The sequence below is a fragment of the Ascaphus truei genome, chromosome 1 (assembly GCF_040206685.1).
Source record: "Ascaphus truei isolate aAscTru1 chromosome 1, aAscTru1.hap1, whole genome shotgun sequence".
NCBI classification, from domain to species: Eukaryota; Metazoa; Chordata; class Amphibia; order Anura; family Ascaphidae; genus Ascaphus; species Ascaphus truei.
This window is the reverse complement of record NC_134483.1, coordinates 18,295,313-18,322,270: the sequence shown is the minus strand read 5'-3', so window position 1 is coordinate 18,322,270 and position 26,958 is coordinate 18,295,313. Positions and strand designations below refer to the sequence as shown.

The 26,958-nt window shown below is 45.4% G+C and overlaps 1 protein-coding gene across 1 annotated transcript in view; it reads left to right on the top strand.

The window, feature by feature from the left end:
• The window catches only part of LOC142484352 (CUGBP Elav-like family member 4), a 411,605-nt gene extending 407,586 nt beyond the window's left edge, over nt 1-4,019 (top strand). Inside the window, exon 11 of the mRNA XM_075584034.1 lies at nt 1,541-4,019. The gene's annotated coding sequence lies outside the window, so the exon portion shown is untranslated. The remainder of the gene's footprint in view (nt 1-1,540) is intronic.
• The last annotated feature ends 22,939 nt before the right edge of the window (nt 4,020-26,958 follow it).

Sequence of the window (26,958 nt, the reverse complement as noted above, 5' to 3'; positions counted from 1 at the left end):
TATTGCTTTTATAACAGCTCTTTGCTCTTGTAATTGACCCTGTAGATAATTGTTCTGGTCTCTTGAAGTAATTAGCGAAAAGTTTAAATCACATGAAATTATTAAAAAAAAAATGCTGTTTCCAACAACTCCGTAGCTCCGAGTAAGGTGCAGAAGGCATTTCTGAGCCTCACTCTGTTGATGTTTTTTGGGGTTCTCTGCAACAAATATGATAGAGCGAACTACATATATTTAGCGATATTTTTAACAAGGATTTTTCCCATTGAAATACATTTGCATTGGGATAATTTGACAAAGTTTCTAGTTATCCATATTTGTACACATTACTGCTATTCCAGTTCATCAATTAGCACTCCAGGCAGAGAAGTGGCTATTGAACCTGTCCTTAGAAGGCAGCAAAACACACCAGGCATTAAGAATACATATTCATTTCTCTGGTGGATCCAGCTCATTTCTATATGAATTGGATATTGGTTGGTTGCCCCAAATGTCTGTAACCGGGGCTTGACGAGCCGTTTGAGGGACACTCTCTGCAATCTAGAGCTTAAATAACTTGTCACATCTGTTCCCTTTTAAAATGCATGGAATCCTACACTAACATGGCTCTATATTCTATGCACATCGGAAGGTCATAAACCAATGAGGTTTTCTTTCATTTCCCCACCAAACAAATGAAGATGATCCTCTATCCTTAGATATGACATCTGAGAGCTGAACGCTTGTAATTCTACATGTACTGTAGGTTACATCTATGAAGGTGGTTATGTATTGGCTTTACATTAATGTTACGAAACATGAGATGGGTCTGTGTTCTCCTAGCTGCCCTTATATTTCATAGCACACAAGTCCTCCTTCATTAATAGCATAGTGTATATGTGAAACCACACCCAGCACAGCTGGTTGGCACAAAAAGAGTTTGCAAAAATGTAGACCCCCTAAAGTAGACCTTTCTTCAGCAACACACAACTTTCCAATATAGTTGGATGGAGAGTTGTTCGTGGCATGTTTGAATACTAGAATGAACTAGTATTTAGAATATGTAAATATTCTGTGTACTAGACTATATTTCCATAGAACAGGCAAACAAAATTGTGCTTATAACTTCCGGCATGTTAGGAATAGAAGGTGACCTGCATTTATCTGCCACCGAGCTCCTGATTGTAGACAGATAGCATGGGATAGTAATTTATCCTGGGGAGGTGGACAGCAATTATTATTTGTAACAAACCTTCCAGAAGCTCCAAGGCTCCTCGGTTAAATATCTTGCAAAAATGGGATCTTCCATAGATGTGTCAGTGGGAAAAATCCTTGCTGAAACCATAGATAAGACTTTAACAAACACCGTGAGTGTCAGCATAACATACTGTATTAAATCACATACGTAATTAATCAAGTGGTCATTTCCCACCACGACTACCTTGTTTAAAATACATAGCAGTAAAAATGGTTCGCTTGAGTTTCAGGTCAGGCTATATTTCCTAATTAGCACCCGCCTTCTAATTGCTAAACTTGTGACTGTTTTCTTTTTGTTTGCTTGCAGGGCAGGAATTGAATGGGCCGTATTATAACAATACAACATACATATATAAATATATATGATCGAGACGCGCTGGATCACCACTTTGACATATCAGCACAGTACCAATCGAGCTGAAGACTTCAGACTTTTCTCTCTTTGATTGTTAAGACTGTAATATTTCTTCGATGAAAAGTATCACGTCTGCTAAGGTGGAATGGGACTGCAGTGGGGAACATCAGACAGGATGAAGAACAATCGTACTTTCTGAACAGACACTGATAATACCATACACAAAAAAAAAGGCTTTCTCTTCTAACAGGAAACCCGGAATCTGACAAGGAGTGCCTGGCAACCACCATGAATTCTGTTGCCATGGTACCCCCATAGCAGAAATTACTAGAAGCATCGTATCCGTCATTCCTTAGCTATTTAGGGACCAAAGGACCAAACTTTTTATCGCAGACTTGTAGCTGTATGTAAAATATGGAATTAACTTCCTATTTCTCAGCTGTTCTTAAAACAGCCTGAGGGCAATTATATGAAATATGTAAAGAAAAAAAAAGAAAAAATGCTTAAAATGCTTTTAAAATGGCAAGATTATAGTTATTTGATACTATGAAAGGTTCTTTGGTTACATTAATTCAGTTATGAGAATTTCCTATGGTTTTCTGTATATTATGTAAGGAGTAAGCAAAAAGGGATGAAAGAATGGGTAGCTATTAAAAAATTAAAAAAAAAAAATAAGTCAATAAAAGAAACAAAAAAGGAAAAAAAAGAACAAAAAAAGTAAAAAAAAAAATTGATAAAATAAATATATTAAAAAAAAAAGGGTAAAAAAAACACATTAGAGAGATGGTTGTAGTGAAAAGGTTTGTAAATGCTTCTAACTATCCCGATTTAAAAATCCTAATAGTTGTACAGAATTTAACAGAAAAGTTTAACATACCTATATCATAGAAATAAAAATTAGAGAGCAAAAAACGTTAAAAAATGCAAAAAAAATAAAAAAATTTAAATAGACGTTTAGCGTTATTGCTAAGAGAAAGATGTTGTAGAATTGTAATTTTTTGTAGAGTTTAGACTAAGCATAAATTCCTAATCTTTGCCAATCGCATTATGTATTGAAGAGGATATGAGAGGCCATAAAGGCAGCTTTTTAACTGCAAGCATTCCACCTATTAAAAAAAAAAACTTGACTTGTAGACAATGCAATGAACTATTAAAGTTACAACAGCTAATGGCTTTCTATCAGTTAGCTCTGACTTGAAGAATGACACAGCTATTGCTTCATAACTTCGTAACCTGCTATTTGCTAAAAACCTTCCCATCATCCTCTGCTTTAGTAGTTTCCATATTTGTTCTAGATCTTCAGGGCAAAAGTTAGCCTAGAACCTTAATATTAAAAAAAAAAATATTGAAAAAAAAAATAAATATATAAAATAAATAAAATAAAATAATACAATCTTTGAAGAATTTCTGAAACTGTTTACAAGGAATTTTGAAAAACAGGGGATGTTTAAAATGATGCTGGCTCTGTTTTTCTGTAAATAAATTTGCATATTTTGTAGGACTTTTAATTGTAATGATAGAGGAAAAAAAAAAAAAAACCAAGGAAAACTATTTAAATGAAAGCACGATATTTATCTTTGGTAATTGACTTTAGAGCAGTTTAAAAAAAAAATTAAAATAAAAAAATAAGATGTTGCTTTAGAAAAAAATAAAAACTCGGATTCAGAATAAAAAAATAAAAAATCAATAAACTATTTCAGAACACATATATTTAAAAATATATCATATTTATTCTAATTTATATCCACGGTATGAATTATTGCTTTCATCTCCTTGCGTTGTTTTCACTCGTTTTAGTTGAACTAAAAGAGTGTAATGATCATGTTTGATTTTTTTTATATATATATATATATATATATACACATATACATAAAAGATTCCTAAAGTGTTAACTTGATATCACCATGTCACCCTTCTTTTTCTACCCAACACCCGTCGGTTAACCCTTTCAGTGGACTCTATTACAGCCCTCTTTGCCACTGAATGGATTAAGAGACGCTTTATGTCGTTTCTTCTTTTAACCCCTTGGCTGCCTGGGGAGGGGGGAGGGCGGTCCTTGTTGCAGGCCCCTCCGGCATCGAAGGGGTTAATTTTCTCTCTCTGGGTTTTCAATGATTTCGAGTCATTCATGCATTGGTTCCTCAGCGCCGAACCCGGGCACATCTTTTCCTTTTCTCTCCCCCTCCCCCCTCTCGTTATTCTTCTGCTGCCGACAAGTAGAGAGTGTCATTCCTTCTCTCTCTCTGCTTTCGTCCCTCTCCTTCCTGCTGTTAGTAAGTACAGGCGTGTACAGCAGCTGCATTTCCGTCCGACTGCTCTTTTCACTCTCAATTACCTATAAAAAAAAATGTAAAAATGAAAAAAAAAAAAAAATATCCCTGTAATCTTCTGTAATTATTGAATGACGCTTTTCAGCTTAGCCCTAAATAAAGCACAGTTTAAAAAAAAAATACAAATTGCCGTGTCGTTCTTGTGATCTTGCCTGCAATGTGTGAGAAATTCCATGTGATCTTTAAAGTGGAATTGTCTGTGGGTCTCCTACTTACAGTACACTTCTAGGGACCTGCGTCCAGATCCCAAGTTGCAGTCGGGGGTCTCCTATTTACACTTCTGGGGACCACAGTCCAGATCCCAAAGTGAAGTAGGGGGTCTCCTATTTACACTTCTGGGGACCTGCGTCCAGATCCCAAGTTGCAGTCGGGGGTCTCCTATTTACACTTCTGGGGACCACAGTCCAGATCCCAAGGTGAAGTAGGGGGTCTCCTATTTACACTTCTGGGGACCACAGTCCAGATCCCAAGGTGAAGTAGGGGGTCTCCTACTTACAATACTAGGGACCACGGTCCAGATCCCAAGGTGAACTATGTGAAGTGAAGGGTTCTCTGTCCTTCAGATTTCATGATATTGGTAGTTTAATAAAACATGACCAATGCGAGCCAATCATGTTATCATCTCCTGATGACATCACCGCTTTTTAGAGTCTGTTCCCAGTGGGTATATTGTATTGTTGTCCAGCAGTTTACAATGCAAATATGTCAGGAATCAATGGGTCCCCTCTCCAGGCCTGTAAGTGTTGCAGTTAACTCGGGGGGAAAGCCAGCTCATATGTGACCATATTTACTGAGCAGTGTTTAGACACCTTATGATCCACTCACTTGAATAGGCAGTAAGGTGCCTTCCAGCAGCAGAAGGCATCTTGTGGCATAGCAGAGCTTGCCTGATGGCAGTGCCGTCGGTGCTTGTACACTGAACCCCGCGATTACAGAGGCCGCACAGTCTCCCCCACAACAATTGAACAGATTGCCAGGGGAAAGCACAGGGCCTTTATAACTCTCTTATCTTCTCCGGCGGCATCTCCTCCTCTAAGGTCCCCCATCATGTCTCCGCTATGTCAAATGGTGCCGCGTTGCCATAACAATGGGACATCACATGATGTCGCGACGCCATGCCACATTGCAATGCATACGGGATGCCGCATGGCGCTGTGATGTCACATATGTCATGGCAACGCCATTTGACGTCGCAGAGCCAAGATGATGGGGCCCTGCAGGAGGAGATGCCGCTGGAAAAGGTAAGTGCCGAGGCAAATGTCCCTGCACCGAGCCCCGCATACCTCCCAGCCGGCCCTTCATAGCACTGCTTAGCAAACATAGGCTATAATGTTAAAATAATAATAATAATAATTACGGAACTATGAGCACAGATTGCTACTTTGGGACAAAGACATGTGTGCCGGGTCAAATCGAAGAAGTTTGTTAATGAAGTTCATTAGTGTAGGCACAGATTGTTAGCCAGATAGGTCTAAACCAAGTGCCCGGGGGGACCGCATGAGGCCTCTGCAGCTTCTGTTACCTGATCATCGGCGACGCGTCGCCATGGTAACCGGTATCAAATGACGCTGTGGGTCACGTGACGTCACCATGGTCACATGACGTCACATGACCCCGTGACGTCATTTGACCCCGGAGCCGTGGAGGAGAGGGGGCGCGAGGCGGGGGGGGGCGCGAGGCAGGGGGAGGAGGCGCAAGGCAGGGGGGGGGGTGCGCAAGGCAGGGGGGGGCGCACAAGTTAAAAACTTTGCGCACCCCTGGTCTAAACCACATCGAACCTTGAAGAGTTTTTTTTTTTGACACATAGAAAAGGGAAAGAAATGGAAGTGAGACATTTTTACAGTTACAATGATTACATTGCAGTGCTAATCTCCTCCTATAGGCACTACACAATATTCAAGCTGAAGCCCATATAGCAAATAGGCACAAAGGACCATAAGCAGTCTTCTACCGTGAGACAGCTTCTGATGCTGGATGACACCTTGAAGGGGCCATAGGATGTCCTAGTGCAGAACTGTGTTTTATGGCTGAAGACTGCCCCCACATCTCCCCCTCCCCCTTTGTTACATCCCCACCTCTCCCCCTCCCCCTTCCTTACACCTCCACCTCTCCCCCTTCCTTACACCTCCACCTCTCCCCCTCCCCTTCCTTACACCCCCACCTCTCCCCCTCCCATTCCTTACACTCCCAGCTCTCCCCCTACCCTTCCTTACACCCCCACCTCTCCCCTTCCTTACACCCCCACCTCTCCCCCTCCCCTTCCTTACACCCCCACCTCTCCCCTTCCTTACACCCCCACCTCTCCCCCTCCCCTTCCTTACACCCCCACCTCTCCCCCTCCTCTCCCACTTCCCCTTCCTTACACCCCCACCTCTCCCCTCCACTTCCTTACACCCCCACCTCTCCCCACCCCCTTTTTACATCCCCACCTCTCCCCTCCCCCTTCCTTACACCCCCACCTCTCCTCTTACACTTCCTTACACCCCCATCTCTCCCCCTCCCCTTCCTTACACCACCACCTCTCCCACTCCCCCTGTTACATCCCCACCTCTCCTCCTCTTCCTTCCTTACACCCCCACCTCTCTCCCTCTCCTTAAAAACACCCCCACCTCTCTCCCCCCCTTCCTTAAACCCCCACCTCTCCCCATCCTTACACCCCAAACTCTCCCCTTCTCATTCCTTACACCCCAACTATCCTCCTCCCTTCCAACCCAAATATCCCCTCCCCCTTACTTACACCCCCACCTCTCCCCCACTCCCTTTGTTTACCACCACTTCTCCCCTTCCCCCCACCTTACACCCCACCTCTCCCCCTTCCTTACACCCCCACCTCTCCCCCACTCCCTTTGTTTACCACCACCTCTCCCCATCCCCCTTCCTTACACCCCACCTCTCCCCCTTCCTTACACCCCCACCTCTCCCCCTCCCCTTCCTTACACCCCCACCTCTCCTCCACCCACTTTGTTACACCCCCACCTCTCCCCCTTCCTTACACCCCACCTCTCCCCCTTCCTTCCTCCCCCACCTCTCCCCTCCCCCTTCCTTACACCCCCACCTCTCAACTTCCCATTCCTTACACCCCAGCTCTCCCCCTACCCTTCCATGCACCCCCAACTCTCCCCCTCCCCTTCCTTACACCCCCACCTCTCCCCCTCTCCTTCCTTACACCCCCACCTCTCCCCCTCCCTTCCAACCCCCCCTCAACTCTCCCCATCCCCTTTCTTACACCCCCACCGCTCCCCTCCCTTCCAACCCCAACTATCCCCTCCTCCTTACTTACACCCCCACCTCTACCCCTACCCTTCCATACACCCCAACTCTCCCCCTACCCTTCCATACACCCCCACCTCTCCCCCTCGACTTCCTTACACCCCCACCTCTCCCCCACCCCCTTTGTTACACCCCCACCTCTCCCCTCCCCCTTCCTTACACCCCACCTCTCCCCCTTCCTTACACCCCCACATCTCCCCCTTCCTTACACCCCCACCCCCTTTTTACAACCCTACCTCTCCCCCTCCCCCTACCTTACACCCCCACCTCTCCCCCTCCCCTTCCTTACACCCCCTCCTCTCTCCCCCCCTTTGTTACACCGCCATCTCCCCCCTCCCCCTTCTTTTAACACCTACCTCTCCCCCTCCCCGTTCTTTACACCCCCACCTCACCCTATCCCCTTCCTTACACTGCCAACTCTCCCCCTCCCCTTCCTTGCACCCCCAGCTCTCCCCCTCCCCTTCCTTGCACCCCCAGCTCTCCCACTCCCTCTCTTACACCCCCACATCTCCCCCTCACGTATACTCCCACCTCTCCCCCTCCCTCCCACCCTCTCCTCTCTTGCTCCCTCCTTTACAACACTACCTCTCCCCCCTCCCTCACACTCCCACCCCCTTCACACATTACACCCCAACCTCTCCCCCTCCCAGTCTTACACTCCCACCTCTCCCCCCTCTTGATCAATCACTCCCCCCTCGCTCGCTCACTCTGCCCTCTTCAGTATTCCCGCACTCCACCTCTTTCCCTCCCTCTCTTACACCCCGTCTCTCGCTCACTCTCCCACACTCCTCCTCTCTCACTTAATCCCCCTCCCTCTTAAATCCCACCCCCTCCTCACACTTAATTCGCCCCTCCCCTCTTCATACTCAATTCCCCCTTCCCATCACTCAACCCCCTTCTCAAACAACCCCCCCTCCCCTCCATACTCAATTCTTCCCTACCCCTCACTCAACAGCCTTCCTTCACTCAATTCTCCTCTCCCCTCACACTCAATTTTCCCCTCCTCGCACTCAATTCACCCCTCCTCTCCTCACACTCATTCCCCCATCCCTCAAACTCAATACCCCTCCCCTCCTCACACTCAATAACTCCTGCTGACGCTCAATAACCCCCCTCCCCTCCTCACGCTTAATTCCCTCTCCCTTTCTCACTCTCAATCCCCCCAGCCTTTGGCCGAGCCCAATTCCCAATGGCCAGCCCGCCAGACCCCCCACAGCCATCGGGCCTGGGACAGTTGTTGCAGCTCTCCCCCCTGTTGGCAGCCCTGGCTATGGAAGTTTTCAGCTGCATTCATTTGAATGGAACTTATTCAAACAAGTAAGGTTTCACAGGATATTAAATAGGGGCCTTAATGTTAATTTGAAAGCTAAAATTCATTTTTTTTCTTTTGACCCTTTTACAGTAGGACTAATTTCAAGCTCTTTCATGAATATACATTGGCAGATACTATCAAGGCAGACTAGTGTCCTAATAGGAAAGGTAGACACATCTCTCCAGTTTTGGACTGTTATTGTAGGCAAACTGCCTGGCACTCTCTTATTGGTCAAGGATACGTAACTGACTTTGTACTTTCTCCACATTAAAGTGCACTCCGCGCAGATCTCTAGAAATGGATCCATCATTTCCCTCAAATCTCCCTTACAGGTAAGGGTTCCAGGTGTCCAGTATTGAACTGGACGGTCCTGTATTTGGACACTGCCCAGTAAACACTGCCCAGTAAAAAAAAAATTGAGGCAATACTGGACATGGATGTGTCTGGTATTACCTCTCTGGACATAGGGACCTGACCGGCTCGGTGTCCCATGGGATTTCCCCGAGCAGAGAGAGAGCGCAGGGCTGTTGCTAGGAAACTGGGCAGCTTCCTCCACCCTGATTGGCTGGCTTACCCATCATCAGCCAATCAGGAAGAGGCGTCAGGAGCCTGGAGGTAGGGCCAAGGAGAGGAGGAAACAGCATGGAGCAGACAGAGGTGTGTGTGTGTCTGTCTCAAGTGTGTCGCGCCTTTCACCATTGTGTCCAGTATTTTTAGAGAAGCCGCCTGGCAACCCTACAAGTGAGAGGGGTTGTCAGATGCTGGCTCCTGTAGCCTGGTTGAAGAGCTTTAATATGAGTCTTTCTCCAAATTGTGGTTAAAATGCAGCTTTGATATCTGGGGGGGGGGGGTTCTGGCTGACAATTATTAATGAATAGGTATCTCTCTTACAATGACCCAAAAAACATGTTAGCATTTTCCGTTGTCACTGCTCATGAAGTGTGGAAGAGAAGCACAAGGTAAATGCTGTGAAGCTCAGGCCGGTTTCTCTCCATGACCATTAAGGTTGCCGTTTCTCCCGCAAAATGACCTTGAAAGGAAGCTCTATTCCGACTCCTGCACACTGCGGCAAGTGATGGAGGCAGGAAGTTAACTCATTCCCCTTAGATGCACACAGAGTCCTTCTTTCTTTTTGTTCTTTTATTGTAAAAGGTAAACAATAAAAAAAAAGAGGGAGGGGAACTGGGATAGGAGGCATAAGTGAGGGAGAGGTAAAAGATGAGGATTTATACCAGGAGATGGGATTGCAGACTGCTCCTAACGGGTGCTAGTTCCAAAAGGAGGCACACTTTCCTGTACAGGAACACGCAAAGGGCTACAGTATACCAAATTAACAAGGCACAGCAGGGGAGGAAAGCCAACCCAACTGAGGTTAGAACAGAGGCGGGTTGCCAAGGCAACAGGCTGGGAGCTGAGGCAAAGTAACATTGTTGCAATGTTACACTGCGGAGTGATGACTGCCTCAGAGCTGGGAAAAATACAGAGAGGTTCCAGGAAAAAGCTCAATGTGATGCACTTCAAAGCACATTACCGTCCGTATTTTTATTTTCAGCCTTAGATATCTTTGATTTTAATTTTGAAGGCCAAAAGCCTGCAGTAGGGTGTTCCCATGGCAACCTCTGTTGTGTATTCCAAATATCTCCACCATACCGGGCAGTACAAAGCTGTTTTTCTATGCAGACTTTAAAGACAGTTATCAGAGGAACCGTCTTATCCTGAAACTCCAAGATAAGGCTCTTTAACCACCAGTGATGTCACAAAGAGCAAAAGGGGCTAAAGCTGTCATGTTAGTTTCCGTTTTGGGCTCATTTATCAGGAATCGAACACACCATTAAAAAAAAAAAAAACAGTGAACTGGGGAAAAACTAGAAAGGTAGAAACGCACACGAAATGGTATAATATAGTGACAAGATCTTTCAAAGGGGAAAAGATTATCTTGGATTCTATACACAGGAAAACACTGTTGTTAAAAGGAGAGTATCAATTCCCCATCAGTGTGATATAGAAAAGGCAAAAATAGTCAGTCATTCCCTAACAAAGGATTCTTCTATTTATCAAATGTTACACCGAGACTGGGGCTAAGACCTCTCTCCCGTTTTACATTGTTACATAGTACATGAGGTTGAAAAAAGACATACTTTCCCCAAGTTCAACCTATGCTAAATTTAGACGACAAACACGTTATCCTATATTTGTATTTAGCCGCGGGTCCGGTGCTTCAGACAGCGACTGTGTCCATATCAAACATGAAAGAGTAAGTACATATGACCTCCTTCTCAAGGTTAATTAACAGAAAAGTATTTTACATGTAGCCCTGGCTGGTTTTGGGCTATAAATCTGCCCTCCTCTTGGCAGTAATCCCTAGTAAGGGTAGGTTTGCCAGGAGTAATCATGGGTTTTCCCCACACCTTTGCAGCTCAGTGAGTCAGAGAAGGTAGTGCAATCAGGCCTGGTGTCCAATCAGGGGCAAGGAGCTGGTTCCTACTGGATCTGACTTAAGGGGCTGTACTTCCTCAATTTAGGCAGTTGCCTCTACCCCTGAGAGAGGCTAGTCTACATAACCCAGTAGTGCAGGGCTCTGCTTACTGAGTGCCCTCCCTGCGGAGAGAGGTGGGAGACTATTCCCCTTACCCAACCACAGGGTAAGGGAAGAGCAAGGACTGCTCCTGGTGGCCAGTGGCTGGGAGTGTATGTCCAGGGACATCCTGAGGGTGAAGATCCTGTTGCTGAGGACTGATTCTAGTGTATGCTGTATTCTGTTTCTGATTGCTGTGCGGTTGCATAAGAATAAAGAACACCTGTTTTCACATACTTCTTGCCTGAGACTGAAATCTATCAGGAAGAAGAAGAGATAAGTTCTCCTGCAGAGATTTCTCCCCACATCCCTGGGGGCTGCAAGAAATGGAGGCGCTGTCACCGTGAGTACGATTCGGGTAATACCCCAGAAGCCTGTCTTGACTTCCCCTATACCACCTGGCGGGAGACTCATGGCTACTGTTTATCAGCAGGTATGCACCACACTACTTTCTGTAACCAGTGCAGTTTTCCCCATAGACCCTATCTGTGATTGGGGGGGGGGGGGGGGGCAGGATTACGTAAATATAGAGGGGAATGGTGCCTGGTGTTGCCTATGGCAATAAACACAAATAGCCCGGATGGCATCTCCCCAGAGTAAAAATAAATGTCCAGAATATGACATAATCCAAAAATAGTAACAGGAATGAGGAACTCCCTTTGTGGATCTTCAATGTGCCCCGCCAGTCCTTGGAATTGACGAAGTAACATTGCTGAAATTAATATACTGTTGAAATACTGTTGAAATTACAGAAAAGGACTGGGTGGAGAGGAACTTGTTAGCAGTGTGCGGAATCCATCTTGTCTTTGTGTGTGTGTAATATGTCAGTATGCGTGTTGATGCAAGAGTGAACTTTGCTCCAGAAGGGGGGGATATGGACTGTGTCTCTTTGCTCAAACACAAGTGTTTTGGTCAGCTAGAAGAACCAGTTTTGGGTAGATGTATTGATCTTTGGAGTCAGTCTGGGATAGATAAGAAGACCTGTAACTTGATTGGTTTAGAAGAGGATTATCCCCTCGTGTACAGGGAATGCTGTGATGTGCTGTCATTATATTCTGCCTAGTAACCTATGTTAAAAGAATCTAAAATGTATTTAAAGCCTGCACGGGCCCTCCCCTGGCAGAGTGTCTAATGGACAACTTTCGTGTATGATCATACTCTGTGCTGTACGTGCATGTATTAAACTACTCATGATCAAACGAACCCTTGTTTGTGAGTTTGCAAACATCGACAGAATCCATTGTAGAGGTCCTGTGGTGTGCAGAATCTGCTAGGAAGAAGTAGCACAAACGCAGGTGGCAAGCAGCAGATCACTAGCAGGCGATGAATGAAAAGATCCAGAGGGGGCCCACATATAAAAATATAAAGACTTTATTGGATCATATAAGACCCCCAACACGATAAAATACGCACCAACACGTTTCTGCGCATTCTGCCCGTTGTCAAGGTATATATTTGTACTTACGGTATTTTGTTTCAGAGGACAGTAATAAAAAAATAAAACCCCAGTGAAATGTCATCTAATGATGTCCCATAAGGGGAAAAATATATTCCTTCCTGACCCCAAGAATTGGCAACCAGATTACTCCCTGGATCAGCATCCTTCCCATGTTTACTTATTTGGTATATCCCTGTATACCTATCCTTGTATGTTGATCCCCTATAGCTGTTGCCAGGACCTCTCAATGGGGCCCCTTCGCATATATACACTTATCACCTTTCTGATCCTTAAAGCAGCAAAACGGGGAAAAAAATCCTACATGTCTTTGTTTAAATAAAGCAGTTCTGCAGTATTAGATAATACTGTCGGCATTTTTTTTTAACTCCAAATACCATTTTTAATGATTTTTTAAAATGTACTGATCATTCCTTGGCTGCTACAGCAACCATTTAGGAAGTCATATCCACTTCCTCTTTTGAAACAGGCTCTGACACTCACCCTTTTAAGCTCTACCCTTTGACAACAAAGTATCGCAAACAGATCTGTTGTATTCCAAACAGCAGATTCTCTATGACTCTGAAAGCTGTAAGAATAATTTAGCTGCAGCATGTAACTTGACTGCAGCACAAAGTCAGAAGGCGGCCATTTCGTTAGGCACACAATCAGGATTTCTACAGATTTATAATAGGAACACCAAACGATTGCCAGCTTACAGTAGGTAAGAGTGCCAGCTCAGGTAAGAATACATTGTCACATGCTTTATACAAATAAAATAAACAGAACAAAAAGGGGAATGTACTTTTGCTGCTTTGAGGACCCAATTTGTTTGTACTACTGGATTTTGTTTTCCCTACGGCCTATTAGTACAGTATGTGGCCATTTGTATCTACATTTAACCTATGGTTCCCAATGCCTGTTTAAGTTCTGCTTGAAGAGCTATAATGTATTGTGGGGCCCTTGGGTACTTAATATTGGTTAACTCAATCGGTACGCCAGTTAAAATGTCCAGTTTAAATTCATGCATCGACTGGCTCCTCTCTAAATCCCATATATCAAAGTTGATGCAAAGCTGCACGGTACACGTACATAGGGAAGACCTGCCCTGCAACGCGCCTTCAATGTCACTTTTGGGGATCAATTTACCGATCACACTGCCGCGGGGGGCCTGCGGCATGGCATGTGATCCACGTGTGATCGCTCTGGCCGTGACCAGATTAACCCTTCCACTGCCAGAGGTGCCTTAAAAGCATTGCAGAACAATCTTTTTAGCATCCCACGGGTTAAGGCACAACTCCTATCAGCGTGATGATGACTGCGGCACGTTACTGTCGGAGAAGCGCGATGTACTTCTCTCGCCCCCTCGCTGATACCTTCCTTTCTTTCATTTTTTTACGCTTTTACGCAGAACTATTTTTATTATTTCTAAGGCCAGGGTCATGGTCCAAAAGACAGCGCTGAGCCGCTCTGAGCCGCGCCACTTACCCCCATTATCCCTACTGAGTGCGGCTTTTGATGGCGCTTCCGCACGCTTCCGCAGGCGTGCGAAGGCGTGTGGAATTGCAGCCGACAGTACAATTTAATTTTTCCCGCTGAGGGAAGCGGAGGGCCGGTCACGTGACCGCCAAAAGCCAATGGCAGTCTGTGATGTCGGCGCCGTGACGTGGCACGCTAGGCCCGCCTCACAAGCGCACACGCTGACACTCATGCAAGGACACAAAAAAGCTCCTGCTTGAGCAGAAGAGAATGAGCGTCAGCGCTGCTGAGCGCTGTTATGTTACCATGTCCGAGGCCTAAGACGTTCTACACGGAACCAGAAGCGAGCTTGAAATATTTGCTTTCACGTTGGCTACATTAGCTAAAATCGAGACATTCACACGGGTTGTTGACAAACGGAGTCCTTTTTCAGTAGAGTTAAGTAGGGCAGAACCCTTTAAACTAAAAGAGCAATCCAAGCAGCCTCACTCTTTCCGACGTCAAAAAGGTCCGAGGCGTTTTTAAATCAGTGAACATCAGGTCGTCAAGTTCTATGAGGTGATACATGAGACAGTCAAGCTTTTTCACGCCACATTAAAAAAACAATGAGAAACCATATAAAAAAAAAAGGATTTCAGTTGACGGTGACGTGCGGTAACACTTATCCTTCATAGCCTCAACCACGAGGCCATTGCCAGAGGCGCAGACAGACCTCTTGCGCAGCGCAAAAGCAGTTTGAAAATACAATAAAAACAAACCAAAAAAAAAAAAGGAAGTGCATATTGCCTTTGCTTTGGACAGGAGCTTTCACTCACGTCTGTGCGATTCTATCCGGGGAATGAAAAGAAGGCCCCTCAGAGTTATATTCCAAACAAAGCAACATTTCAGCGGCAGTAAAATTCCGTAACGTCTCTAGCTTGGGGGGTTGGGGGGTGTGTCTGGTTGCATTTCAAACCACTTGAGCGTCACTTCCATGGTTTATGAGATCCCCACCATCCCTGGCTAGAGATATTTTCTGCTGGCGCTTTGCAGCGTGACGGTTATTCCACGCGGAGTTTGTCAATATGCACTAAAACAAAAAAGTCTCAAGCGATGCTCTGTGTCAGGATGCTGCAGAGAGAAGACTGCTGGGGAGTCGCGGATAATTAAAACAGCGATACATGTGAAATCGTATATGTTTTATTTTAATAAATAATTTCTGCAGTATTAGATAATAGTGTCTGTTCTTTTTTAATGCAACTCTTAGTACCATTTTTGTTAGTGTTCTGTCCCAGGCTCACTGTAGGGGCAGGCAGCTCAACTCAATCCCATATACTAAGCAAGGGGAAGCTTCTTAATGGCTGAAGTGTTTATAGGACACAACAATACAAAATAAAAAGGGAATAAGATACTGGGGTAAACACAGTGACATGGGAGCAATGGAGGGGAAAGGGGGAATAGAATGGCAAATAGGACAATGCAAAGTATAGGGATAGCTTAGTATCAGGGATAGGTATATTGCAATCACTTTACCAGAGGAGATAAGTGAGGTGACTTGCTCAAGATGGTTCCTGGTTGAAAGAGGAAGCATGCTAGCCTGGACAAGCAGGAAATAGTGTCAGGCTGTGCCAACTAGCAGGGGGAGGAGTGGGCAGCCCAACTTACTGGGGGACAAAAAGGGCGTGTGGCCAAGGCAAATCGCTGAGAAGCCAACAAGGGAGTTACAAAGTTGCAACATTACACTGAGGAGTGCTAGCAGCATCAGAACAGGGAAAAAACACAGAGAGGTTCCAGGACAATGAGTTTTAATATATTGAAATATATTGATTTCTTTAGCAGATTTTAGCACACAACCCTAGTAGTGCAAGATCTTTGTAACACTTTCCTGTTTGTAATACTTTGTTGCCAATGTAGCCTAGCCTCCGGTCGCTACCTTTTCCTCTGGTCCCTAACAGTATAAGTCCTGCTAGGGTCAGGCACTGGAAGGGTTAATTCTTCTGTGGGCCTAGTTGTTATTGCAGCCTTGGATGCAGTAACTGTATCCAAGGGCGGGCCTAGCAACAGCCAGAGAGTGCTAGCCTGGGGGAGGTACTGGCTGGGTCATATGTGTAGATGTGACACCTGTCAGTATCAGACCTGCCCTGTTATGGGGCAGGGTTACACGCCCAACCCCAGGGTATATATATACGATCTCTCTCCCAAAAGTGGGTGTGTCTCTTTCCTCCCCCTGTGGAGTGAGCAACAACTTCCCTGCTCCCAGAAGGGGATCCAGGAGGAGCACCATGCAGGAGGAAACTTGGATGAGCCTCAAGCCTTGAAGGGACCTTCTGAGGGGAAGCAAGAAAAGGGATGTACCAGCTGTAAGATCTTAACCAATGCAATAAATACCATGGAACCATATACCAGTTTGATTCACTGTCTTGGGCTAAAGAAAGGTGTCAATCTGGACCATCCTACTATCCAGAGAATCCTCGCTGACTGGAGGCGTTGCAACCAATGAACAATGGTACCCTGTAATCCTGTCCTGATGATTCCCACACCACCGCGGAAGTGCTCAGCCCTCCTGTTACCTCACAGGTATGGACCATCTTACATCAAAGACACTAGTATCAGACCAAATCTCACTTAGGATAGGGGTAAAGGGGCTACTCCAATATTTTCAGAAGTTTGATCTGCAAACTGTAACAATAGTCAGTCAATGTTACCTATGTTATATCAGGATACATTGTAGCTGCTAAGTTACACTGACTGAAGGATTGATTGAAACTGAAAGGCAGCCATTAAGTTGGCACACAATCAGGATTTTCACAGATTTTTTATAACAGGAGCACCAAATGATTGTCAGCTTAGCTAAGTACATAGAATTATAAAATGCCCCATGCTTAACATAATGTATTCAATTAAGAAAAGAAAGAAAAAAAGAAGAGAGTAAATAGTATTGCCACTTTAAGCCGCATTCTTACTACAGAAAGTCCCGACAAAATAACAATTCCAATATAACCAAGACTTCTTTCTCAAAGCATTCTGGGATTTGTCTCAATATTTTTTTTAGCTGTTAGAAAAAAGGAAACTGTCCTGTAGATATGGAGCTGGGACTGATACAATTGAAGCGAGACTTACCATCTCTGGAGCCCTGCCTATTACCAAACGTGTACGATATGCTAGGCCACTAGTGGTGAGTTTGACGGAGGTTAGGTTAGACATATGACAACACTATATATTTGAATAACAGGGGCTTGTATTTATATACTCCCACAGTAACACATTGTTAAATCCTCAATTGTGAGGATCATATATTTATCAAACAACACAGTTTATACAACAGTTCACGAACATGTGTGTCGCTGCACGTTAGCCTCTCAATGTCTCTCCTTAAGTCTCAATGACCCTGTGATATTAAGGGACCCTTTGTGGGTGCCGGTACAGCGTTGGAGCTCTTAGGTGTGTTGGGTTAAACGTTGCAGTGGTTCCAAAGAGATAAGGGAGTGGAGGGCATCAAAAAAGGAAAAAGAAACAAAACAGAAATCGACCATAAAATAGTATTGTCAGAGAATATGTGTATACTGATAAAAGAAAACCGCCAAAGGTTAAACTCATATCCTAGTGAGTATCAGTAAGCATATCACAATCTGTGGCAAACACCAGTGGGTGTGACATGATGGGGATTATCTCGAAAGAAGAGAACACCATTGTGCAAAGTATGTGTAACAAACTTTATAGAATAATAAACACAAGCCTCTCAAATGTGCACTTACAAAAAGGCCATGTACAGTAAAATAAGTTCTCTGTGGAGCGGCGATCTCACCGCTTCCGCGACGCCGATGGAGTCAGCTGTTGGATGCCGGCTGGTGTTACTTCTGGAAGTGGCCGCCTGGAAACCTCGACAGGAGTTCCTACCCCAATCGGATGCTTCATATCAAGGACTCAACACATTTCACTTGGGCATAAGTTTGATCAGGAGTCATATTTGTACCCCATTAAACGTTGCAGGCCTGTTTCTTGGAAAGAAACCGGTATGTGTAATCAGTACTGTGTTGTTTGCAAGTGTTATCCCCTCGGGGGTTACTCACTACTCCCGGAACACGAGCAGCTGTAACTTGGGGTGGACCTTGACTATCCCATCGGCAACCACTCAGAATCAGCAAAACTGGAGTAGTTCTGCTCATGTCCAGATATTGTCCTCCAACCTCCCTGGGAAAGGGGCATGATCCTCCTGATCTCAGCCGCTATTTCCTGGTGCTTCACTGGGGACTCTTAAACACTCTCTCTTCACCCCCTCCGGGGAACCAATCATATGAGACCTCCCTAGGATTCTCAGTCATTGGCTCAAGAGTCTGTCCATCAATCACTGGTATCCTTTCAAGGGGGTTACACATTTTAATGCCAGGTAGTAGTTTTGCCTTGCCAGTGATGGTGAGCACGTTTGCATTCAGCCCTGGAAAATACAGGTGTAAAGAACCTTACGCAGTCTTACTAATTTACAGTAGGGCTTATGTTTGGCAAAATAGTATGTAAAGCTATACATATCTGGAATCAGTGTACTCAGGGGACACAGGGCAATAATACGGTATTTAGTATTCATTTTAATGAAATTAATTAATTTGTTAGCGATATCTGGGACAATTTTAAGAAAATAAGTAGATTTTATTGTTTTTCATATTTGTCACATAATATGCAATCCCCGAGAGACAGAGACCAATGAAAAGGCCAACGTGGTAAAAATATATATCGTATACATACAGCAGGTACACAGAAAGCTGCTCACAGTAATCCTACTTAAACAATTGCACAGCAACACTTTGAAAATGTGTTTGGCCGGGCAGTTGCAAAAACCCTTTGCAGTGAAGGGGTTAAAAAGATGTTAAACTACTTATATTATTGTTTTCCAAGGATTTTTATCAGCTCTTTGCCAATAGCGGAGTTATATCTCGGAGTCTGGAACCCAGGGCCGGATCGATGGCAGTGCCACCGGTGCCACTGCACTGAGCCCCTCGCTCTTCCCCACAACATTCAAAGTGATTGTCGGGGGAGAGCCTCGGTAAGGCTTCGATTATACCGGCTCCGGCGAACTCGTGACGTCATCACTGCGATGCGTCCGAGCGACGTGTGCACTGCAGGCAAGAGGCAGCCGGAGGAGACAGGGTAGGCGTGGGGCCGTGAGCGGTTCGCCCTCATTGGCTGAACCGCTCACGTGACGCAGCCGTCGCCTGAAGAAAACAAAATCCCAGGCCTGTTCTCCTGCCTGCCGCCCCGCAGTTTGTGTCTGCGCGTCGCGCTTGGTAAGTAAACGTTCATTGGATTGCAGCAATTTGATTTTGAGCCGCGCAGCGCCGCCGGCTGCTTTGGGCATAATCACGGCCTTACTCTCTTGCGCTCTCTCCGGAGTCGGCATCTCCTCCTGCAATCAGGCGATGCCGCGTCGCCACGGCAACACGATGTAACAGGTGGAGACGCTGCTCTGGACAAGGTAAGAGGCCCCCCGCCAAACCCCCAGTGCACCGAGCCTCGCCGAACTCTCAGCCGGCCCTGCAATGCAAAACTCCTGCGATGGACTGTCTGGCTATCACATAGCAACTAATGAAACCATTGATTGTCAGAGTGAGCTTTGCTGTTAGATTAACAGGCATTAGCCAGCCTTAGTTCTTAATTGGTCTCCTTCTGTTTTATTCCCTTTTCACTGCTTTGTGCTATTTGGTCCAGCTACGGGCTGCCTTGTGTTATTATATATAGACAAATAATACTGTGTAATGCTCTTAGAAATGGCTTTCAGCCCGTTCTGTGCAACATTAATAAAATAAATGCGTGCATGAAATAAATGAAAAAGCTTTTATTTCTCTCTTGTATGGAAGTTGAGTAAATATTTAGTCAGCCGTCTGCGGCATCTTCAGCGCTGGAAATATTATTATTTTTTTACCCTTGAGATAGTAGCCTATTTTAGGGCAGAGCTGACAAAAAAAAAATTGCTAATATAAACTGGAAGTCCATTAACAATAGATCAAAGAGAGCTCCCAAATTAAAAGCATTTGTCAAAAATAAAGGTTCATTAACTCTAATTAATTACAGTGACACTAAACATGCATGAAACGTTTAGCACGTTGTACTTACATCTTGTAAAGTGTGTATTTTGTCTCCTGCAATAAAAGCGCCACATACAACTTAAAATAAATCCGCCCAGACTTTTTAGACTTTTTCCTCTTTCACTGGGAGATGCTGAAGTTTCTACGGCATTAGATGAACAATTTGCTGAAGGGGTTTTCCGAGTTTGAAGGCTTCTGTTTCCAAAGGAGTATTATTGTTAATATTATTATTGTTTTATTTTTTAATTATTATTCTATAGCAGGGGTTCTCACCTCCAGTCCTCAAGACCCCACAACAGGTCAGATTTTAAGGATATCCCAGCTTCAGCACCGGTGGCTCAGTCAGTTCCAGCTTCAGCACAGGACGCTCAATCAGTCCCAGCGTCAACACAGTTGGCTCAACCAGTCTCTGCTTCAGAATGGGTGGCTCAATCAGTGGCTCAGCTAGGATATCTTTAAACGTGGCCTGTTGGGGGGATCTTGAGGACTGGAGTTGAGAACCCCTCTTCTGTAGGGTTGAATATGCACTCAGAATTGTACACAATAAAATACAGTACTGTTTAAATAAAGAATACAAGGTCAATACAAGGGCGAATTCTACCAACATGAACACATATGCGCAAATTGTCGCTGCACTGGAGAGTTTTCAAAGTAGGATAAAGCTTTCAATAAAGAAGAACAGAAGGTTACACACAGCATGTGTGAATGCTATTCTTTAGATGGCTCTTTATCCAAGTATTCTGGTTGCATAACTGGGGTAAAAGACATTTCTAAAACACAACAGTACCCAATGCTACGGCCAATATTCTGACTCATGCACACTGTGGCAAGTGGTAGAGACAGGTAGTTCACTCACTCCCCTTAGTGTCACACTGAGTCCTTCTTTTCTTTTGTTCTTTTATTGGAAAAGGCAATAACAACAAAACAAGGGGAACTGGGGGAGGTGGCAAACGTGAGGGAGAGGTTAATTATGATAAAAGGAGATGGTATAACAGACTGCTCCTAATGGTTCTAAAAGGAAGAACGCTTTCCTGTCCAGGCAGGAACAAGCAATGGACTATACCAACTAACAGGGGATAGCAGGGGAGGAAAGCCAAACCATATCAAGTTTGAGCAGAAGGGGGTTGCCAAGACAACAGGCTGAGAGCAAGTGGAAGGCCACATGTGTAACAAACTTAGACTGAGGAGTGCTGGCAGCCTCAGAGCAGAGAAAATATACAAAAACTGGTTCCAGGAAATCCAATGTCATGGGAGAGGGGATTTGGCCTGGGATTAAAGGGGCTACACCCTATTTGGCCACCCCCTACTCTCACCTGGGAAGCAAGGGGTTAATTGACTGGGGTCCAGTAATGTGTTTTTACCTTGCTTCAGCCTTCTAATGTATATTCCCCTGTAAAAATGTATTGTCTCTGTTCCAGTGTTTGCACCAACACATACACTGGGATTGATGCGGGAGGGAAAGGGTTAAGGTTAACTTAATGGTTATAGCTCTTTGTTTAATGTTCCCGCCTTTTCAGGCACCATTTTGCAGAGTCCCATAGGTTGCCATTGGGGCTCCATGCTTTCCAATGGCAGAAGTAGCGGTTTTGGACCTGTTTCCAGCAACAACCAGCAGGTGGCGTTCGAGAGGAGGAGCAGCGGTTTCCCATTGTAAGTCAATGGGGCCATTGACTTCAATGGGGATTCTCGACGTCGGCCTCCAGGAACAGGTTGGCAGCCATCCAAACCGCAAAACCACAGAAGCGGATACAATGTCATTGAAAAGAGCTTTTATCACTTGGGTCAAGTTCAATGACAATTGGCGTTTGAATCTTAGGTTCTAGGGCACCGGGAATAAAATTCTTGTTGCTCCTAGCCACTAGGAACCTCCACACCGACCCCCACAGGGTCCAGGAATGAGGGACCCCTGTAAAGGGTCAATCGGAGAAGGAGGGTCGCGCCATTGACTTTAATGGCAGAGCGGAGGTCCCATTGAATCCAATGGCAGCGTGCGCCCATGCATTGTCTATGGCGGCGCCGGCCATTGATGGAAAAAAACGCGTGGCGTGAAAACGGCTAAGTCCGAAATGGTGAAAAGTGTAAGTCCATATCTCCGGTTCTGGAAGAACCAGAGGGCTGGGATTTGGGTGGCATGTAGCCAAGGTTCCGGAATGAATGCATGGCCATTCCCAGCCCCCTCCAAACAACCAGACGGAGTGTGGGCAAAGGTAAAGATTTTTGGGTTTTTCCATAGACTTCAATGGCTGCGTCTTCCCCATTGAAAGTCTATGGCGGAGCCCCACCATTCAACGCTATGGTGGCGGAACCTGTTGAATTCAATGGGGAAAGAGTGAAAATCAGAGATTCATTTTTAAAGGGAAGAATCGTGTATTTTAAAAATCTTTTAACCTGCATTGTGTATCTCCGGTTCTGGGGGTCGTAACGGGCTGAGATTTGGCCACAATGGAGATACAGTTCTGGCAACAAAAGCTGGCCAAAATCAGCCCACTGGACTGGTGAATGGTATTTTGGGTCTGTTAGGAGAAAGCAGAGCCCATCTGCTATGCTAATAGGTCAGGGGGCAGACAGATGGTTTAGCATAAGCCCTCTGATCAAAGGTTAACCACCCTGATTGTATACACTAGGGCCAAGAACAAAGGGGCTGAGTGGTTTGTAAGTGTCATAGTTCACACTTGCAGGGGAAGAAGATTCTACTTCGAACGACTCCACTAGTCAGCTAGGTGCCTTTAGGTTATGGTATAGGGCTGGAAATTGTATTTAAACAGGGCTCAGTCTATGCCCATTGGCTTGAATCATCCTGAGATTGCTGCATGAACTGCTGATCAAGATTTTCTGATTATTTCATCATTCCAATTCTAAGTAAGTGCATATTTTGTCTGTTATTTGTATATCTTGTGTGTTCACCTTTTTCAAGGAATAAATTATATTTTATCATATCTAGTCGTGTTCAGTTCAACCCAGGTATTTTTGGTGTATATTATATCTTGTCATAAAGTTACCGTGACATCAAATATGTCAACAAAATATAGAGTTAAATTCTTAACTGTTTGTCTTCTTATGAGTAAGGGTCATTTAGTTAAACTCTTTGGCCAAAGCGTTATAAGCCTGCAGCCACGTCACGGCATGACCAGTATGCAGGTCCTAACACTACCTGTGAAAATTCTCATTTACCTCTCCAGTGGAGGGAGAAAGGTCTCCATAGGCCTGTCCTGCATAGGTGCATGGAAAAAACTGCTACTTAAAAAATGGGGAGGGGTGAGCAGCTTTTTACTTTGGGCGCCGCGTAAAAATCCTGATCGCCTTGGGGAGCCTTGAAAAAATTCTGATTGCCTTGGGGAGCCTTGAACCGAAAAAGTTTGGGAACCACTGGTGAGCTTAAACCCAGCGAGGAGGGGCCACTAACCTCCAAACAGTTTTGTGTGTTGGGGTTGGAGCTTAGAATTCTGTATTAGTTTTTTCCCCAATATATCTCTTTCTGGACACAACTCAATATAGGGAGAGGTGGGGTAATATTTGAACTTGTTATATCACCTTACATTCAGGTCTATGGAAGTTATTGCATTAATGGCTACAGTTGTAGAACGATCCTGGGTTCCTGCAGTCGCTTTTCCTTTACGCAGAGGAAAATTACCCTAGGGAAAGGGTCAGTATAACTGCCCGGTCGATGTCCCCAGATCCCCCCCTTTTCTCCTCTTTTCCATTCGTGGTGGGGGTTGTGGTAGCAAGAGGTTAAGGTAGAGTGGTTGGGCTGGGTGTGGGCAGGTCCTCCTGGAGGTCTTAAAATTCAGACCAGTGGGGAGGGCGTTTTCTTTTCCCACACCCAGGAGAAAGCTGTCCACCCTCCCTCCACCCATTTTTAAATTGTCAGTATTGTTTCACTGTTATTGCTTCATGTTTATGCATTTGGTTTGATAAATGTATGTATGTATATATATATATATATATATTATATATATATATATATATATATATATATATATATATATATATATATATATATATATATACAGTGGTTGACAAATCACCAAAAAATCTACTCGCCACCTAGTACCAAACGTGTGCTGCTTGAGCCAATATTTACTCGCCCGGGGGTTAAATCCACTCGCACGGGGCGAGCAAATGTATAGGTTTGTCGAACACTGTATATATATATATATATATATATATATATATATATATATATATATATATATATATATATATAAAGAAAAAGCGAGGTGGTCATTAAAAAAATTAATAAAAGAGCCATTTGGTATATTGGTTTAGTTTTATATATTGGCGCAACTTTGGTGAATGTTTGGGTGGTGTTACTCTGCCAGCAGGGACTCTGATTAATGTTTGACCTTGGACTATGTCTAAAATGGGTAGGGAAGCCGTATCTGCTGGGCGGTTTGCAACAAAATAAAGTAACAAACTCAAAAATAAACAAATGTAGCGCACTTTGGTCCACCCCCTGGGAGATGTGTTGCTACGGTGTGTGGATATGGTGCAATACCTGATGACCTATGGTGCCCAAGAGATCTGGGCCTCTGCTGCTGGGAAACTGGGGTGCACCTGAGTGATGTTCGGTAACGCCTCCACCTGTACAGGATTCTATAGTGTAGAATAACCCTGTTACAGGACACATATAAACAATACACAATGGTATAATTAGAACAAGTTTACTAATGTTTACTAATGACATAAGAATGATCATAAACCACATACAATAGTGCCACAACCATAACACTAGGCCTTGCAGGGCCATAACCCCTCACTGTGCCTCCCAAACACTGTGTCTATATCCCTGTGGGGTTTACCCCAATATACTGAGGTGCTACTAGCACCGAACTATCCCAGTGTCCCCCAAAGAGCCAAACCACCCAAATGTGTGAGACAGCGCTGCCCACTAAAGTGTTTAGTTGGTGCACTGGTAAGTTGGGTACCCGCTGGGTGCTCCCACACCCGGGTGCGCCAATGCCGCGATGATAGGATCCATAGATCCAAGGGATACCCGCGAAACCTCCGCCTCTCTGTTGGGTGGGTCCTGCAGGGAGTGTAACACCGTACGAAATGTCTCTTGGTTGCAGGTGTCTGGTCCCAGAGGCAGCCACGTCCTGGCTGTGTCCCTCACTCTGGACTACAGGGGCAGTGTCCCTATCTATGGGCCTGTCCCTGCAGCAACCACAAGCTGAGGGGAGTCGGGGCTTAGCTAGGGCCTAATGGGGTCTCTGGCCTAGTGTAGGTGCCACGGACACCTCCACACACACACCATGCCCTGATGGCGTCCCAGCTCCGACTGGTGTGGCTTCTCTAGCACGCCAAATGTATCTTTTTACAAACAAGGGATTCGGGCCGTCCCATTGGCTCTCACACGACCTGTGCACCCTGGGGCTGTAGTTCTCTTCAGAGCCCTTTCCTGTCTGGCCACCGCTCTGTAGTGCCATCGCGCATTCACCGGGTCTCGCGCATGCGCAATAGGAAACAGGATGGTGGCACCCTTTACCGGGAGCCGTCTGTTGCCTCTAGCGACTCGCTCGTCTCTCCGAACCATCCATATTGCCTCAGGTCCTTCCACTCACTCCCTGGTGCGCGCGCATGCAGCCGCTGGCCCCCGCGCACCCCGTATCGCTCCCGGCACCTACCGGACTCACCTGCCACCGAAACGGAGGTAAGGAGACCCAGGGGGGCCCTGCTATACATATGATCAGAACGATTTAACATTTCAAGGGGGAAAGGTTGTCCCCTTTCTGTTTGCTGACAGCAGCTTAGTCTCCGGGTTCTTGAAGAGAGACAGAGGAAGCAGGAAACCAGCTTGAAATACTGTACCTGCTTCCCACTTAGCAGGGCAGATGAAAGAAATCAGCAGCAGCCAATCTCTGGTCTGGATTTGTCACCCCTCAGCTCCAGCACCTGAGAAGCTGGGGGTTGACCACATCCATCCTGTTGCTGCACTTTCCATCCTAAACAGGATAGAGGCTGTCCAGTATTCTTACATTTACATTACTTGGCGGGGCAAGAGGCTCTAGGGAGGAGTTGAGTCAGTATGTGTCTCGCCAGTTAGAGAAGCTGATTAGCACTATTTCTGAATGCTGAAACCCAGTCCTGTTGATGTCTGTGTTGCTGACCAATAAACCAGTTAAAAGTTCCTGGCCTATTGTTAGAAGAAGAAGGGAATGGGCACTGCTGAATGAAAAGAGTGAGGCTGGCAGCATGTATGAAAAATAATTCATCTTCTTTATTGGGCATAAAAGCCAACATTAAAATTGCACAGAGATCCTCTGACGCGTTTCCCGCCTCTTGGGTGCTTTATCGAATTTGTCCTATTGTTACACTCCTCATCAAGAGCCAGCGCGGATCCTCAGACCTGAGAAGATTAAGGTAAGCACTGAGCAACTCACCCGCACTCTTTATTCAGGTCCCAAACCTGTTTAAAGAGACAGAGACTGTATAATATGCCTCCTTTTCACTGTCCCTCCTGCCAGGGGAGGGGGTGGATAGGGGTGTTACATTATGGCACCCAGCGTGGGGCTTAAAGGGTTAATTATGTTTGGTGTCTAGCTTGAGGAGAAAACATTTTGTGCCTGGGGTGGATACACCTGTTCCCACTCCCAGGTTTAAGTAGGGATCAGAGATGGACTAACTCGCATTGCGAGAGACTGTGGATGCTGTATTTGAATGCTGGAACCCTGTCCTGTTGTCTGGACTGTTGCTGCTGGTTCTACCTAAAGGCAAGTTATAAAGTCCCTGGCGCCCTCTTCAGTTCACCAACTCCCTTCCACAAGCCGGCACTAACTCACCATCTACCCTGAGAAGAACAGGTAATCGCTGAGATACTACACCCCTGTCAAAGCACAGAGACTGTTGCTAACCCCTAATTATTCCATGTACACCCTATCCCTCATGTCAGGGGTGGGCAGGGGATGGGGGTAGG